Raw genomic sequence first — 16,493 nt, forward strand, 5'->3', positions numbered from 1 at the left:
CCTAAAAGACAGTAAGTGCTACTTTCACATTTATGATTTAAAAATGTATATCTCGACTTATACTTATTGGATTTTTTTTGTTTTGGTCTTTTTTTATTTATAAAAATATAATCAGTCTTTTTTATTTATTAAAATATAATCGATTTTTCTAAGCTGGTGTGTGGTTTTTTTTTGGGGGGGGTATAGTGTGTTACTGTTTGAAGTGTTGCACAAATACTTTGCACATTTCCTTTTAAGTTAAACCTAACTGCTCTGCACCAAACATTCAGAGGGCAATCACAGGTTAATTTCTGGTGTGTATCTGACTTACCCTGACTAGTATTGTGGTTCCTGCTTGGACATGGTGCATACCCCTGCCAACCAGAAACTCAATTTCTAACAGATACTGCATGAGGCCTTCTGGTTAATTTGGAGCTGCTGATTAGTCTTCCTCAACACAACCATTTATTAGAAGCTGGTAGTGAATGGTGGGGATGAACATTCTGTTGTGAAAGGCGAGGAAGTCTTTAGGTGAGGATTGACCTTTTGTCTTTTCTTGATTACTCAGGTGGGCTGATGACAGCCAGGTGCAGAATCCTCACACTTCTTTGCGCCTCTATGGCGGGTGTTCTAGGATAGAGATGATCCTCCTGTCAGAAGCATCACTCAAAGGTTTGGTCTGGTGAATTGCCTTGAAAGAATAACCACCCCAAACTGGCTCTCCAGTTAAGACAATGGAAACATATCTGCTTTTTGCCAGTTCTGTAAGAAGTGCGACCCGCTGCTCCACTTTTTTTATTCCACTGTCAGGTCCTCTATGACTAAGGAAGGGAGTGCTTTGCAGAAAACTAATAGGGCTGCTTTGCAACCAGGGCTATTGTCTGCCTGACAGCCAATTTTCGCCCGAAGCCGGGTTTTCTTTCTAATGAAGCTGTTCTGAAGCACCTAAAAGCAAGGCTGTTTGCCGAGAGAGGGAAGTAGCCTGTCTGTCCAGGAGGAGCGAAGTTCAGTGCATCTTAAATGGTTATCCGACACTCAGAACAAGCAGAGTTCTGGGGGAAATTCAGGAGGACCTCTTTGTCGCAGGCTTTTCCCCAGACACTCTCAACATTTTTGATGGGAATCACTAATTTCTGATGACATGTTTACTGAGGCTCAGTCGGGACTTTGATTGTGTGTTACCCGATTGGCTCATGCGGGGCTGCATCTACTGAATGCTGATTGGCCCACGCCAGCTGCAGTAACTGAATACTGAGCCACTTGCGGTGAGCTGCATCTAGTACTTAATTTGTAAAAGTAAGTGTTCCGATGCCCAAAGCTCTGTTCAGAAGCTCGTGGCAGGTGCAACTCAACTTCGCCTCGCCGAGTACCAAGTCTGTGTAGTCTTAATTCCAACTCATGCCTCTTTAATCTACTTCCAGAGACTTCCCTCACCCTTTATCATACTCTGCTTGTCCCTTCTTTAACCTTTTGACGGTTTTCCCATCTTTCTCTTTCTCCTTCTTTCCCCTTTGCAAGCTTTCCCTCTCTTCCTCTTACTCAATGTCAAATGCAGAAAAATAAGTGCTCGTCCCCAAAAATGAGTGCTGAAGGGCCGCAATGGTGGCCACTGGCTCAAATTAAGTAGTGACTGCATCTATCAAAATCTGACTGGCTCATGAGGGGCTGAATCTGCCAAATCCATGACCGAGCTGTGCGGGGCTGAACCTGCTGAATTCCTGATGAGCCTGTGTGGGCCAAATGAAGGAGCGGCCCATGCAGGATGCAACCGCCCAAATGTTGAAGGCACTGTCAGGGGGCTACTCAGTGTAGTCCTGCCAGCTCTGGTTCTGGCTACAACTGCTGAGTGCAATGATCCAAAGAGATGGCACTTACAAACGGTCCAGGAGGGATGAAAACAACTCAGCACTACTGTTTTAGGCGACCTCGAAAACGGAGCAGAGCTGGTGCTCCTCTGAATGATGCCTAACACTCGAGACAAAGATAATCTAGAACTGCTTTCTGGCGCACTGCTGCTCCCTGGAGAGTGCAGGCGTACCCCAAGGGGACTAAGTGACATGAACGTGACCTGAGAGAACTGATTCATCTGTGGAGGGATAAGAGACTTGCGGCTGAGCACATATACGTTTCACAGGTGATTGGACTACATCTGTGCTACATCTATACTATTCCTGTTGACACCCAAATGATAGTGAGAATTTGGGGACAGTGAGGGAGTGGAGCAGGCCCTGCAACTGCCAACATATCTTTTTTTTTTTTAGAATCCTGTAAAGGTGTGTGAGTTTGTAATGTGTGTGCCTTTTTTGGTTCAAATTAAACAATAAAAAATAAACTGAAACCTGATAACATAGTGTCCAGAGAAACTGACTAGTTTCTGTTTGTAGTAAAGTGTAATATTAAGTAAAATGTTGTGTTGAAAGTACTTTCTTTATAGAAACAACATGAACTTGGTTGGACATTTGCATTATTGGGTCGATTGATTGTTGTGCTCCAGCATTTCCACTCTGTGCCTCCCTGAGAAGCCTGTGCCTGCTCTCCTTGGCAACCCTGAGAGTCAAGTACTGAAGAGCTGTGCTTGCCTCAGTTTGCAGAGCCGTAATAGGAGCGACCTTTGGATATCAGAAGCAAATGACCTCAATTCCCAGTAGCCCTGCCTCATCTCCCTCGAATGAGGTCTGACAAGTGGGCATTGTTTATGTACTGAGATATCCAGAGTGGACAATGTCACCTATCAATGAAACTCCAATGCTGTGTAAAATGAAAAGGATGATTAATTTGTCGGTAAATACAAAAAGAGGGCCAAGGGAGATTTACAGATCTGCAGTTGTTAACTCCCGATTATAATCGCACGCACACAGAAAAACAACTGGGTCTGGAAGAAAGTAAGGAGAGAAGTAACCTAGCTGGACAGAGGTGTTCCTTCTGAAGGACAAATTCCCTCACCTACCAGAGGCAGCATGCGTCATCTTTGGAAATCCCCTCGTACTGCGACAGCTGGTGACAGTGTGGGCTACAACTCCTTCACTGAGAAGGAGGAGCTCTTCGGATGTTTTCAAAGAATAGTGGAGAACCCTTTGGTGAGCTGGATGGTGGTGAGGTATACAGAGCATGAATGAAGTGTAAGTGATAATTAAAACTGACCCCAAGACACTCGTCTGACTTTATTCATGCATGTATGGGTCAGGGCTAAAAGAAAAATACTGCAGAGGTTGTTTAACCCTGCCTGGATGTGTCAGTGGAATAGGTCAACATGTTTCTGCCTTTCAAACTCCCCAGAAAGAGGTGTAGTGTCATTTGTCAGGACCTGTGAAAAATGCTTCTGATACAATAGGTGTAACAGAAGGAATAATAAAAAAAATAAGTGGTCCACTGTACTTTTAACAGATTCACCAGTAATCAACCCACACCGTTATGTGTTATGCTTCAGCTCAGGGGACCCTGGTGTAGAGCTCAGAGTGTGCTCTATTCTTACTAGGGACCCCTTGGGCTTGGCACTGGATGGAGAGTTGACATGGGCCTCAAATAAGGATAGAGCACACCCTGAGCCCTACGCCAGGGTCCCTTGAAGTAAGGTTATTATCCACAACAACCGATGGTTGCGGTCGATTGCCAGCGAATCCTTTTAAACTACAGTGGAACATTTATCTTTTTTTTTTAAACAACTTTATTTAGAATTTTAGAATGAGAACAAGACACACTTTACAGCCTTGTCAAATATACGTCATTCAGGGCAAGAGGACAGGGTAGGAGAAACCACACCCCAGCTCTCCCAAGGGTAAAGTAGCGTGACTTCAAAGAAAATCTCTGCAGAGGTCCAAAAATACCCTGCAAGCCCTTCTTTTCCACCGCCTCATGCAAGAGACATAAGTTGACCCTTGTAGCAACACCAGCAAACATACCCATCATGGATTTCTCCTTCCCCCTACAAAAATGTGACAGCACAAAGACATTTGGGGTCTAAGCAGTGGATAAGTCCAGAAGAGCCATCTGCGGAGTCCGAAGAGGAGAAGACCCAAATGTCTGAAGCTTTTAACGTCTTAGACATAGTAAGATGTATGCCCCCTACCCTTTTTTGATGGTGCATATGCATAAAAAAAGGGGCACCAAACACCATCAAACTTAGCCACTCTATCCCTAATAATAGTGGTAAGCTTTTCCCTGACATATAAGTTCCACAGTTTACCCCACCACAAATTTAGAGTGGGGCTGTTTGCACAATTGTGCTATGCATAGTCATGCGGCTAAGAGGAGGTGAGACAGAAACTGTCCCCTTAGAGTCATTGTGGGGAGGGTCCTCTCCACACCTGGGTCACCCAGAAGGAAAATAAGGGATCTCAGAGAAATGTGACGTTGGCTATACTGCGTATGTTAAGTAGGACCTCTTCCTAAAAGGACTGTATCTTCGTGCAAGCCCACCATGTATTCAAGAATGTGCCCGCTCCCCACATCCCTTCCAGCAAATGTGTGGACTCTCAAACATTCCAAGTAAGCGTACTGGTGTCAAGTACCATTGTGTAAGGAGTTTATAGGAGTTTTCTTTATGGGGGAAAGCAAACTGAGGATTTAGATGTCCCTTGCCAAATTGCCCCCGACCCGTCCTCTGAGAATTCTGTTTCTAATTGTCTTTCCCATTGTATCATGTATACATGCTTCTTTGTGGGGGTTAGGTTGAGTATTTAACAGTAGAGTCATAAGATGTCTTTGCATCTAACTGTTGAGTGGTATAGTGATTCAATGGGTGTTTCCTTTTGTTTTTTCCTTCTATTTGTACGCCTGTTGTAGCAGAAGCATTTTTTACAGGTCCTGACTATTGCCATTACACTTGTTTCTTAGGGTTTGAAAGGCAGAAATATGTTGACCTTTTCTACTGACACACCCAAGCAAGATAGAGAACCTCTGCTGTGTTCTTCTTTTAACCCTGACCCAGGCACATATGAATAAAGTCTACATGTCTTGGAGTCAGCTGTAATTCTCACTTACATTTCATTCACACTCTGCACACCACACCACCTTCGTTCTCACCAAAGGTTTATCCATTATTCTTTGAAAACGTCTGAAGAGCTCCTCCTTGTCAGTGGAGTTGTAGCCTCCACTGTGACCAGCTGTCACAGTGGGAGGAGATTCCGAATGATGAAGCATGCCACCTCTGGTGGGTGAGGGAATTCGTCCATAAGAAGGCACCCACCTCACACACCCCCACCGACTCCCGAATATTAGGTGACTTCTCTCCTTTCTTCGAATCCCAATTGATTTCTGTGTGCTTGTGATTAATTTGTCAACCATGTTAGTAGGTTTGTGGATATTCTATATTTAGGGTACAAATGCCCTGAAGTTCTCCTCTTGATTGGATCTCAAATTAGGGTTATAATACCAGATGTTTAAATAGGTGACGCGGTTAGAGCAAACTGAGGAAAAAAATTGAAGGGTGATGCAGTTTTGCAAAGAGATTGAGACTGTGAAAGTCTATGGAAGCATTTTGTTTTTAATATAGTGAATATCATGAAAAGGAGGGTGAGACCTGTCAAAAATGGGGATGAGTTCACAGGTAGGAACGGATAGTCGGGTCTAATGAAATGAAGTTAAAAAGTATTTTTTTTACTTGTGTTTTTACTGTGTATCCCTTACTGCCTCAGGACAGTGGTGAGGCACGTTTACAAACGTACAGGCAGGGTGCAAAGGGAGCAGAGCAGGGTTTCAAACATACACATGCAGGCAAGGATGAAGAGGGGTGTATTTATTTACACATCACTCAAGTAAACGTACGGCACTGGATGGCATTACGGTTTCAGCATGAAACACCAAATAAGTAATTCAATTGTCGTTGAAAATAACGACAAATGGTAGGTTGAAATAGAGTGACCACCCGTCTTTAATTTTCACGGACTGCCCTTAATTTCACCTGCCGTTCGTTACCCGTTATGAAAGGCATAACGGACAGCATTTGTCCGTAATTATAGCCTTTCACCTAAAGGTCAAAATGTAATTAGGACAGATCAGTTTCCACAGCTGAATTGAAGGGCAAGGAGTCTCCTGTGCTCTGAGGGAGGGAGGGGCAAACAGATAAGAAAAGGCCTTCTTGTCAGGGGGTCTTCTTCCCCAAAGAAATGCAAATGTGCACAACTGGTAAATCTGCAAATGTAAAGGGGCTTGGAAACCTGCATTTACTTTAATCAAAGGAGCCACTTGAAGCTTTCTGATGACAAAGACATTTTCTTTTAGAGAGGTACTGTAAAGGTGTTCCAAGGTGAGCTGTGGAGTGTGTGATCTTATTGGACTGTTATAAAACATTTTTAGTACTAGATATAAACTGTATATTATTCAAATCTGTATTTTAGAAGGACTTTTTTATTTAACCGAAATGTATTTGCGCATTTTGTAGCAGCCTATATTATGATGTGTGCAATGCATGTTTAAAATAAGGACTTACACATTCAGAGTTCTTTCATGGATCTTGGTACCTAATTGTACTAACAAACATTGGCAAAGCCAATAGGTCTCATCTACACAAGAGGTATTGGCTTTGCCAATGTGTTTTAGCCATGTGATACACCAGAGTGGCTGCTGTTTTGCATGGCTAAAAGTTAGTGGTGTAGAGTGGAGTAGAGTGGCATAGGAGTAGTGGCGTTGAGCACAGTGGTGCAGAGTAGAGTGCAGTGGCATGGAATGGCGTGGGGCAGAGTAGAGTGGCATAGAGTGCAGTAGAGCAGAGTGGCATAGAACAGAGTGGCAAAGCGTGCAGTAGTGTAGAGTAGTGCAGTGGCATAGAGGGCAGAGTAGACTCTCGTGGCATAGAGTGCAGTGGCGTAGAGTGGTGCAGAATAGAGTATAGTGCTGCAGAGTGCAGTGGAGTGATGCAGAGTGGAGTGGCATAGAGTGCAGTTACATAGAATACAGTAATACAGAGTAGAGTGGTGTAGAGTATAATGTCAGAGAGTGCAATGTTGCAGAGTAGAGTGTCAGTGCAGTGGTGTAAAGTGGCACAGAGAGCAGTGGCAGGGAATACAGTGGGCAGTGGCGTACAGTGCAGTTTAAAGGGCAGTGGCGTAGAGTGCAGTGGCATAGAGTGGCATTGGGCAGAGAAGAGTGGCATAAAGTGGAGTAGAGTGGCATACAATAGAGTGGCAGAGAGCGCAGTAGTGCAGAGTGGTGCAGTGGCATAGAGTGCAGATTAGACTTGCGTGGCATAGAGTGCAGTGGCGTAGAGTGGTGCAGAGTGAAGTAGTGTAGAGTGATGTAGAATAGAGTATAGTGCTGTAGAGTGCAGTAGAATGGAGCGCAGTGGCATAGAATGCAGTAGTACAGAGTAGGATGGTGTAGAGTACAGTGGCGGAGAGTGCAATGTTGCAGAGCAGTGTCAGTGCAGTAGTGTAGACTATTGTAGAGTGGTACAGAGCAGTGGCGTAGAGTACAGTGGTGCAGTGTAAAGGGCAGTGGTGTACAGTACAGTTGTTCAGAGTGCCTTGGTAGAGTGCAGTGGCATGGGCAGAGTAGAGGGGCATTGAGTGGCATGGAGCAGAGTAGAGTGGCATACAATAGAGGGTCAGAGAGTGCAGTATTGTAGAGTGGTGCAGCGGCATAGAGTACAGAGTAGACTTGAGTGGCATAGAATGGTGCAGAGTGGAGTAGTGAGTAGAGTGGTATAGAGTGCAGTGGAATAGAGTGTATGTAGAATGTAGTAGTACAGTGGAATAGAGTGTATGTAGAATGTAGTAGTACAGTGGAATAGAGTGTATGTAGAATGTAGTAGTACAGAGTGGAGTAGTATAGATTATAGTGGCGGCCAGTGCAGTGTTGCACAGTAAAGAGTCAGAGTGCAGTGGCATATAGTGCAGTTGTTTAAAGTGCATTGGCGTAGAGTGTATTGAAGTAGAGTGCAGTGGTTTAGAATGCAGTGGGGCAGAGTGGCGTAGAGTGCAGTGGCGTATAGATTGTTTCAGAGTGGAGTGCAGTGGAATGAAGTGGAGTGGTGTAGAGTGCTGTGGCATAGAATGCAGTGGTGCAGAGTGCAGTGACTTAAAGTAGATTGTTTCACAGTAGAGGGATGTGTTGTAGAGTGGAGAGGTGCAGGGTAGAGTGGAGTTGCATAGAGTGGCATAGAGTGTGATGGCATAGAGTAAAGTGGTGTAGAGTGCTGTGGCATATAGTAGATTAGAGTGACGTACAGTGTACTGATGTAGAGTGCAGGGGCATAGAGTTGAGTGTTACAGAGTAAAGTGCACTAGCAAAGAGTGTATTAGCATAGAGTGCAGTGGCGTACAGTGCAGTGTTGCAGAGTGGCATAGAGTGGAGTTGTGCAGACTAGATTGGTGTTGCCTAGACTGGAGTGGTATAGCATGCAGAGGCAAAGAGCGCAGTGGTGTAGACAGCTTAAAGTGCATTGGCATAGAGTAGAGTGGTACAGAGTAGAGAGGCGTAGTGTGAAGTAGCATAGAGTGCAGTGGAATAGAGCGAAGTGGAAAAGAGTGCAGTGTCCTACAGTGCAGTGGCATGGAGTGGCATAAAGTGGAGTGATGGAGAGTAGGGTGCAATTGTGTGGAATGGTGCAGAGTGGAGTATGAATGGTGTGGTAACACACTGCCATTACAGACAACATGTTTTTGATTGAAATGACCATTATATTCCATTACATTGCACAGACAAACAGTTTTTCAAATGAAACTGTAAAGTGCACAGATGATGATGTGTGGAAATTGCATCACCTAATGCAATTATTTGTTTTAATCATATAAAGGTATTTGTTTCCAGCACCGTTCAGAATGAACAAAACTATGCTTCATTTGTACTCCTAATTCTGATATATTCTGAAGTTTATTTAAATGTTGTCATGTGATAGAAATAAAAACTCTTTCCTAACCCCAGTATCCAGCAAGATCGTCGCATAAATCCTCTCAAGCTGCATAGCCTAAAACAAATAAAGAATTGAAATGTGAGTTACAAACCACAAAGCCAATGGCAAGCAACGGGCAGAATACATTCCCAAGGAAGGTCTAGGAAGGTACTCAAAGTGACAGCCGTGGGATACTTTGTGGGGAAAGTCCAGTATTTTAGTCCAGTCCGTATCTTGCAGAGGTTTGGCCACTTCAATCATCCAGATAGTATGACGAGAAGACCTGGAGTGGTCTCAATGTTTCAAGAAAGGTCTGTACACCCATTCTATCAGTTTGCCACCAGTGCCTATGAGGTAGAGCCACCTCATATAGGGTTAGTGCTAGGTGGCAGACATGAAATAGAGCATTTAATAATTGTTTAAAGTGGTTGTAAGTAAGGAGTTGACTGGGGTAACGATGGCTGTCTGCCACAAAGGTTTGGAATTTTAGTAGCTCACCGTCCAGAAACAAAGCCCTCAATTTCAAGACACCTGCAGCATGCCACTGATGGAGTTGCTCTGAGCACAGCCTTTCTGTGCAAGTGGGAAGGTTTAGCAAAGGTAGTGCAGGAGCACAGTGTTTCTTTGTGTCAGTGAGTTTACAGGTTTTAGCAAGGCAAGAGAAAGTTGTGCATGATAACCACGGATGGTGATCCGTAGAATGGTCAGTAGAAAACAATAAGCAGTGCAGTAAGCCCTCCATAAAAGTATTTACAGATAAACCCCATCTCATACAGGGGGACTGGGCAGAAAGCCAGCGAGCCACCCAATGGACCTGTGCAGCTGAATAATAGCGTTCTAAGTCCAGAAGGCCTAATCCATCAGCAGTCATGGATAGCTTTAGAGTGGAAAGAGCTAACTGATGCTGCCCCAGCGACCAAATCAGATGTGTGGCATGTCTGAAGAAGGAAAGGACGAGCAGGGAGGGTTTGCAAAATGATGCTATCATCGGGGTAGCACACCATCTTCACTGGTGCCACGTGGTACACTACAAGAGGGACCGTGGCTCTCTGCTGAGATTTCCATCCTGCAAATCAGTGGGAGAATGGTAGATATTAATCACTAGGTATCGAAAGGTAACTGGCTCCCAGTTCAATCTGAGGTCTAATATAGCCTTAGAACCCGCCGTAGCGGGCTCTACCGGCTATTAAAGGCCCGCACCCGCGTTAAATGCCCGAGCCGAAGGCTCCCCACTTATGGGCATACCCTTCCCACTTAGGGCGACAAATGCAAAAACAACAAGTGATGGACGGAATGCTGAACATTGTCAAACATTCACCCCCAGTCACAGATCTGGGTTTAATCCATCGTTTTTTTGCTGCCCATGCCATTCCAGTTTGGACCCAGCCATATGCAAATCAGTATTGACCCTGTTCCCCATGGGAACAGTCCAGCCCGAACTGCTAGGCTAGGTCTTCCCTGGACTGGAAACAAGCATCCTGGGACCGGTTTCGGGGTTTCACCCCTTATCAGCCAGGCTAGCTTGAATCCAGTGGCATGGGAAGCACGGGACCCACGTCTGGGCATACCCTTCCCACTTAGGGCGACAAATGCAAAAACAACAAGTGATGGACGGAATGCTGAACATTGTCAAACATTCAGTCACAGATCTGGGTTTAATCCATCGTTTTTTTGCTGCCCATGCCATTCCAGTTTGGACCCAGCCATATGCAAATCAGTCTTGACCCTGTTCCCCATGGGAACAGTCCAGCCCGAACTGCTAGGCCAGGTCTTCCCTGGACTGGAAACAAGCATCCTGGGACCGGTTTCGGGGTTTCACCCCTTATCAGCCAGGCTAGCTTGAATCCAGTGGCATGGGAAGCACGGGACCCACGTCTGGGCATACCCTTCCCACTTAGGGCGACAAATGCAAAAACAACAAGTGATGGACGGAATGCTGAACATTGTCAAACATTCACCCCCAGTCACAGATCTGGGTTTAATCCATCGTTTTTTTGCTGCCCATGCCATTCCAGTTTGGACCCAGCCATATGCAAATCAGTCTTGACCCTGTTCCCCATGGGAACAGTCCAGCCCGAACTGCTAGGCCAGGTCTTCCCTGGACTGGAAACAAGCATCCTGGGACCGGTTTCGGGGTTTCACCCCTTATCAGCCAGGCTAGCTTGAATCCAGTGGCATGGGAAGCACGGGACCCACGTCTGGGCATACCCTTCCCACTTAGGGCGACAAATGCAAAAACAACAAGTGATGGACGGAATGCTGAACATTGTCAAACATTCACCCCCAGTCACAGATCTGGGTTTAATCCATCGTTTTTTTGCTGCCCATGCCATTCCAGTTTGGACCCAGCCATATGCAAATCAGTCTTGACCCTGTTCCCCATGGGAACAGTCCAGCCCGAACTGCTAGGCCAGGTCTTCCCTGGACTGGAAACAAGCATCCTGGGACCGGTTTCGGGGTTTCACCCCTTATCAGCCAGGCTAGCTTGAATCCAGTGGCATGGGAAGCACGGGACCCACGTCTGGGCATACCCTTCCCACTTAGGGCGACAAATGCAAAAACAACAAGTGATGGACGGAATGCTGAACATTGTCAAACATTCACCCCCAGTCACAGATCTGGGTTTAATGTGAACAAAGCGAACATTGGAATGTTGGCGCTGCGGGCTTTTACCGGCCAGTAAAAGCCTGCAGCACTCCATTGTTTTCAATGGAGCTACCAACATTCCAATGTTCTAATTGTATATAAAGGGGAAAACTGTGCCATGTGTTAAAGAAACACTAATTACATTTTAAAATGTTTACATTTTGTTTGTGCAATTTACATCCCAAATATTTTGAAGATTCTATGTGTACTTGACACTTAGGAATAACCCAGATTACTAGTTTGGCTTTTGATCAATTTCAAAACCATTTTAAGACATGGAGAAAGCGGGCAATTGCCTTTCACTACCTTGCAAAGGGTCTGGCCGCTGCTCAAATCAAATCAAATCATTAACATTTATAAAGCGCGCTACTCACCCGTGCGGGTCTCAAGGCACTAGGGGGAAGGGGGTTACTGCTGCTCGAAGAGACAGGTCCTGAGTAGTCTCCGGAATGCAGAGTGGTCCTGGGTGGTCCTGAGGATGGTGGGGAGGGTGTTCCAAGTCTTGGCCGCCAGGTAGGAGAAGGACCTCCCACCCGCCGTGGAGCGGCGGATGTGAGGGACGGCGGCGAGAGCGAGGCTGGTGGAGCGGAGAAGACGGGTGGGAGCGTAGAAGCTGAGGCGACGGTTGAGGTATTCTGATCCCTTGTTGTGAAGGGCTTTGTGTGCGTGGGTGAGGAGACGGAAGGTGATCCTTTTGCTGACGGGAAGCCAGTGCAGGTGTCTCAGGTGTGCGGAGATGTGGCTGTTGCGGGGTATGTTGAGGATGAGGCGGGCGGAGGCGTTTTGAATTCGTTGCAGACGTTTCTGGAGTTTAGCGGTGGTTCCTGCGTATAGGGTGTTGCCGTAGTCCAGGCGGCTCGTGATAAGGGCGTGGGTCACGGTCTTTCTGGTGTTGGCGGGGATCCAACAGAAGATCTTTCGGAGCATGCGGAGGGTGAGGAAGCAGGAGGATGATACGGCGTTGACTTGTTTGGTCATGGTGAGAAGTGGGTCCAAGATGAAGCCGAGGTTGCGTGCGTGGTCTGAGGGGGTTGGTGCGGTGCCAAGGGCCGTGGGCCACCAGGAGTCATCCCAGGCGGTCGGGGTGTTACCGAGGATGAGGACTTCCGTTTTGTCTGAGTTCAGTTTCAGACGGCTGAGTTTCATCCAATCTGCGAAGTCTTTCATTCCATCTTGCAGGTTGGTCTTGGCGCTGGTGGGGTCCTTGGTGAGGGAAAGTATCAGTTGAGTGTCGTCGGCGTAGGAGGTGATGATGATGCTGTGTTTGCGTACGATGTCGGCGAGGGGGCTCATGTAGACATTGAAGAGTGTCGGGCTGAGCGAGGAGCCTTGTGGGACGCCGCAAATGATCTCGAAGGGGGCTGAGCGAAAAGGTGGGAGGTAGACTCTTTGGGAGCGATTGGAGAGGAAGGAGGCGATCCAGTCCAGGGCCTGGCCTTGGATCCCGGTGGAGCGGAGGCGGGTTATTAGGGTGCGGTGACAGACGGTGTTGAAGGCAGCCGAGAGGTCGAGGAGGATGAGGGCGACTGTTTCTCCATTGTCCATCAGGGTTCTGATGTCGTCTGTGACTGAGATGAGGTCGGTTTCTGTGCTGTGGTTGGCTCGGAATCCGGACTGAGAGGGGTCGAGAAGGTTGTTGTCTTCAAGGAAGTTGGTAAACTGCTTTTTGACGGTCTTCTCTATGACTTTGGCAGGGAAGGGGAGGAGCAAGATGGGGCGGAAGTTCTTCAGGTCGCTTGGGTCAGCCGTAGGTTTCTTCAGTAGGGCGTTGACTTCAGCATGTTTCCAGCTCTCGGGGAAGGTAGCAGATGAAAACGAGGTGTTGATGATTGTCTGGAGGTGCGGGGCGATGATGTCGTCGGCTTTATTGAAGATGAAGTGTGGGCAGGGGTCCGAGGGGGCACCGGAGTGGATGGAGTTCATGGTGGCTTTGGTCTCTTCTGTGTTGATGTGGGTCCAGGCGTTGAGGGTGATGGCTGGGGTTGTGGGTTCTGTGGTGGTCGGCTGGGTCTGGAGTCTGAAGCTGTTGTGTAAGTCGGTAATCTTACGATGGAAGAAGGTGGCGAGGGAGTTGCAAAGGTCTTGTGAGGGCCTGATGGCGTTGGGGTTGGAGAGCTCTTTTACGATGTTGAAGAGTTCTCTGCTGTTGTGGCTGTTTTTGTCCAGTCTGTCTGTGAAGAAATTCCTTTTGGCGGCGCGGATCAGGTGATGGTGTTCGCGGGTAGCGTTCTTGAGGGCAGTCATGTTGTCTGCGGTGTGGTCCTTACGCCAGGCTTTCTCGAGGGTGCGACAAGTTTTCTTTGATTCCTTAAGGGTGTCAGAGAACCAGAGAGGTTTTCGGTGTTGGACTGTCTTGGAAGGCGTCTGAGGGGAGGGAGGTTGTCTGCGCAGTTGGTGATCCAGTTCATGAGGCTGAGGGCTGCGTCGTTGGGGTCGGCGGAGAAGGTGGGTTGGTTGTCGATGAGAGTGGAGAGAAGCTGTTCTTCAGGGATTTTGTTCCACTGTCGACGTGGGATGGGTTGTGTGCGGAGGTGGCGAGTTTCGCGTTGGAAGGTGAATTGGACACATCTGTGGTCGGTCCAGTGTAGAGCGGAGGCGTGGCTGAAGGATACGTGTTTGCTGGCGGAAAAGATGGGGTCGAGCGTGTGTCCGGCGATGTGGGTGGGGGTGTTCACCAGTTGCTTGAGGCCGAGGTTGGCGAGGTTGTCGAGCAGGGCGGTGGTGTTGGGGTCGTTGTTCTGTTCCAGATGGAAGTTGAGGTCGCCGAGGAGGATGTAGTCCGGCGAGGCGAGGGCGTGCAGGGAGATGAAGTCAGTGATAGAGTCGCTGAAGAGGGCGCGTGGTCCAGGGGGTCTGTAGATGAGAGTTCCTCTGAGGGTGGTCCTGGGGTCGGTGTGGATCTGGAAGTGCAGGTGTTCGGCGGCGAGGGGGGTGTCTTCGGTGGAGGTGGTGACGTTGATGGAGTCTTTGAAGACAATGGCGATTCCTACTCCTACTTGGTTGGTGCGGTCTTTTCTGGAAATCTTGTAGCCTTCGGGGATGGCTATGGCGATGTCGGGGGCCGAGGAGGCGTTCATCCAGGTCTCAGTGATGAAGGTGACGTCTGGTGCGGTGGAGTCCAGGAGGTCCCAGAGTTCAACGGCGTGCTTGTGGACGGATCGTGCGTTGATCAGGATGCATTTGAGGTGGTTGATGGCGCGTGGGCTGGCGGTCGTGGTGGTTTCGTGGTGGAAGGTAAGTTTGCAGGTGTGACATACGAAGGGTCCGTGGGTACGTTTCGGGTTGGCTTGGAAGCAGGTGCTGGAGCGCCCTGGGTTGAGGGCGTGGAGGGTGATGGGGTCGTAGCGGTGCAGCGGGGTTTGGGAGTGCTGAGGGCCAGGGGTCGTGGCGCTGGGCGCGGGCCAGGCACGGACGGGAGCAGACGGGTTTGCCTTTGGTGCGCCAGCGGCGCGGCCGTGCAGCGGCCGCCATAAGAGGGAGGGGGGAGGGGTCAGCTGGGGGCGGGGGATGGCAGGGGGGAGACGAATGGGAGCTGGGGGGGCGGGGGCGTGCACGAGGTGGCGACGGGAAAGCGGAGGGAGGGGGGACAGGTAGAGGGGAGAAAAGATGGGATGGGGGGTTAAGGGTGGCGGGGAGTTAGGAAGAAAGTTAGGAGGAAAGTTAGGAAGATAGGGGAGGGGGGTTTCAGAGGTGGAGGTGAGTGAGGGAGAGAGATAGAAGGGTAGAAAGATAGGAAGATAGGGGCGTTACAGAAGGGGTGGCGAGTGAGGGAGGTCAGAGAGACGAGTCAGGAGCAGGAGGCCAGATGCGGGAAGATCCAAGAAGAAGGTTAAAGAAGAAGAGGAGCAGAAGAGAGAAGAGCAGAAGAGAGAAGATCCAAGAAGAAGGTAAAGAAGAAGAGGAGCAGAAGAGCAGAAGAGAGAAGATCACAGAAGAAGGTAAAGAAGAAGAGGGGCGGAAGATCAGAAGAGAGAAGATCACAGAAGAAGGTAAAGAAGAAGAGGGGCGGAAGATCAGAAGAGAGAAGATCACAGAAGAAGGTAAAGAAGAAGAGGAGCGACGAGCAGCAGTGAGAAGAGCCAAGAAGACAGTGAAAAAGAAGCGGAGCAGAGGAGAGAAGAGCCTAGAAGAAGGACACAGAAGAAGAAGGCACACGCAGGTCGCGGTGCAGAGGAGAGAGAAAGAAGCACACAGAAGAAGAACACAGATGAAGACAGAAGAAACAACACGCAGGACGGGGAGCAGGGAAGAAAGAAGAGTACAGATGAAGAATACAGATGAAGAGCACAGAGGAAGATCAGAGATGAAGAAAAGAAGCAGGAGAGGAGGTGAGTAGCGCGGGGCAGGGCGAGGGGCTGGGCGGTGGGGGGGTACTTACTGTGATTTTGCTGGGCTTGCTAGGAGGTCTCAGGAGCCTGGGCTGGTGGAGCTGCAGCGGCAGGGGGAGAGACCTACCCTTGGGTCAAGGGTCGCTAACTCTGTCGCGCAGCGGCTGCCATAAGAGGGAGGGGGGGAGGGGTCAGCTGGGGGCGGGGGACGGGAGTGGGGCGACGAATGGGAGCTGGGGGGGCGGGGCGTGCAGGAGGTGGCGGAGGGAAAGCGGAGGGAGGGGGGACAGGTAGAGGGGAGAAAAGATGGGGGAGGGGGGATTAAGGGTGGCGGGGAGTTAGGAAGAAAGTTAGGAGGAAAGTTAGGAAGATAGGGGAGGGGGGGTTACAGAGGTGGAGGTGAGTGAGGGAGAGAGATAGAAGGGTAGAAAGATAGGAAGATGGGGGGTTACAGAGGTGGCGGCGAGTGAGGGAGAAAGATAGGAAGATAGGGGCGTTACAGAGGGGATGGGGAGTGAGGGAGGTCAGAGAGACGAGTCAGGAGCAGGAGGGCAGACGCGGGAAGATCCAAGAAGAAGGTAAAAGAAGAAGAGGAGCAGAAGAGAGAAGAGCAGAAGAGAGAAGATCACAGAAGAAGGTAAAGAAGAAGAGGGGCGGAAGATCAGAAGAGAGAAGATCACAGAAGAAGGTAAAGAAGAAGAGGAGCGACGAGC

This window comes from Pleurodeles waltl, chromosome 6 (assembly GCF_031143425.1).
Source record: "Pleurodeles waltl isolate 20211129_DDA chromosome 6, aPleWal1.hap1.20221129, whole genome shotgun sequence".
Classification (NCBI taxonomy): domain Eukaryota; kingdom Metazoa; phylum Chordata; class Amphibia; order Caudata; family Salamandridae; genus Pleurodeles; species Pleurodeles waltl.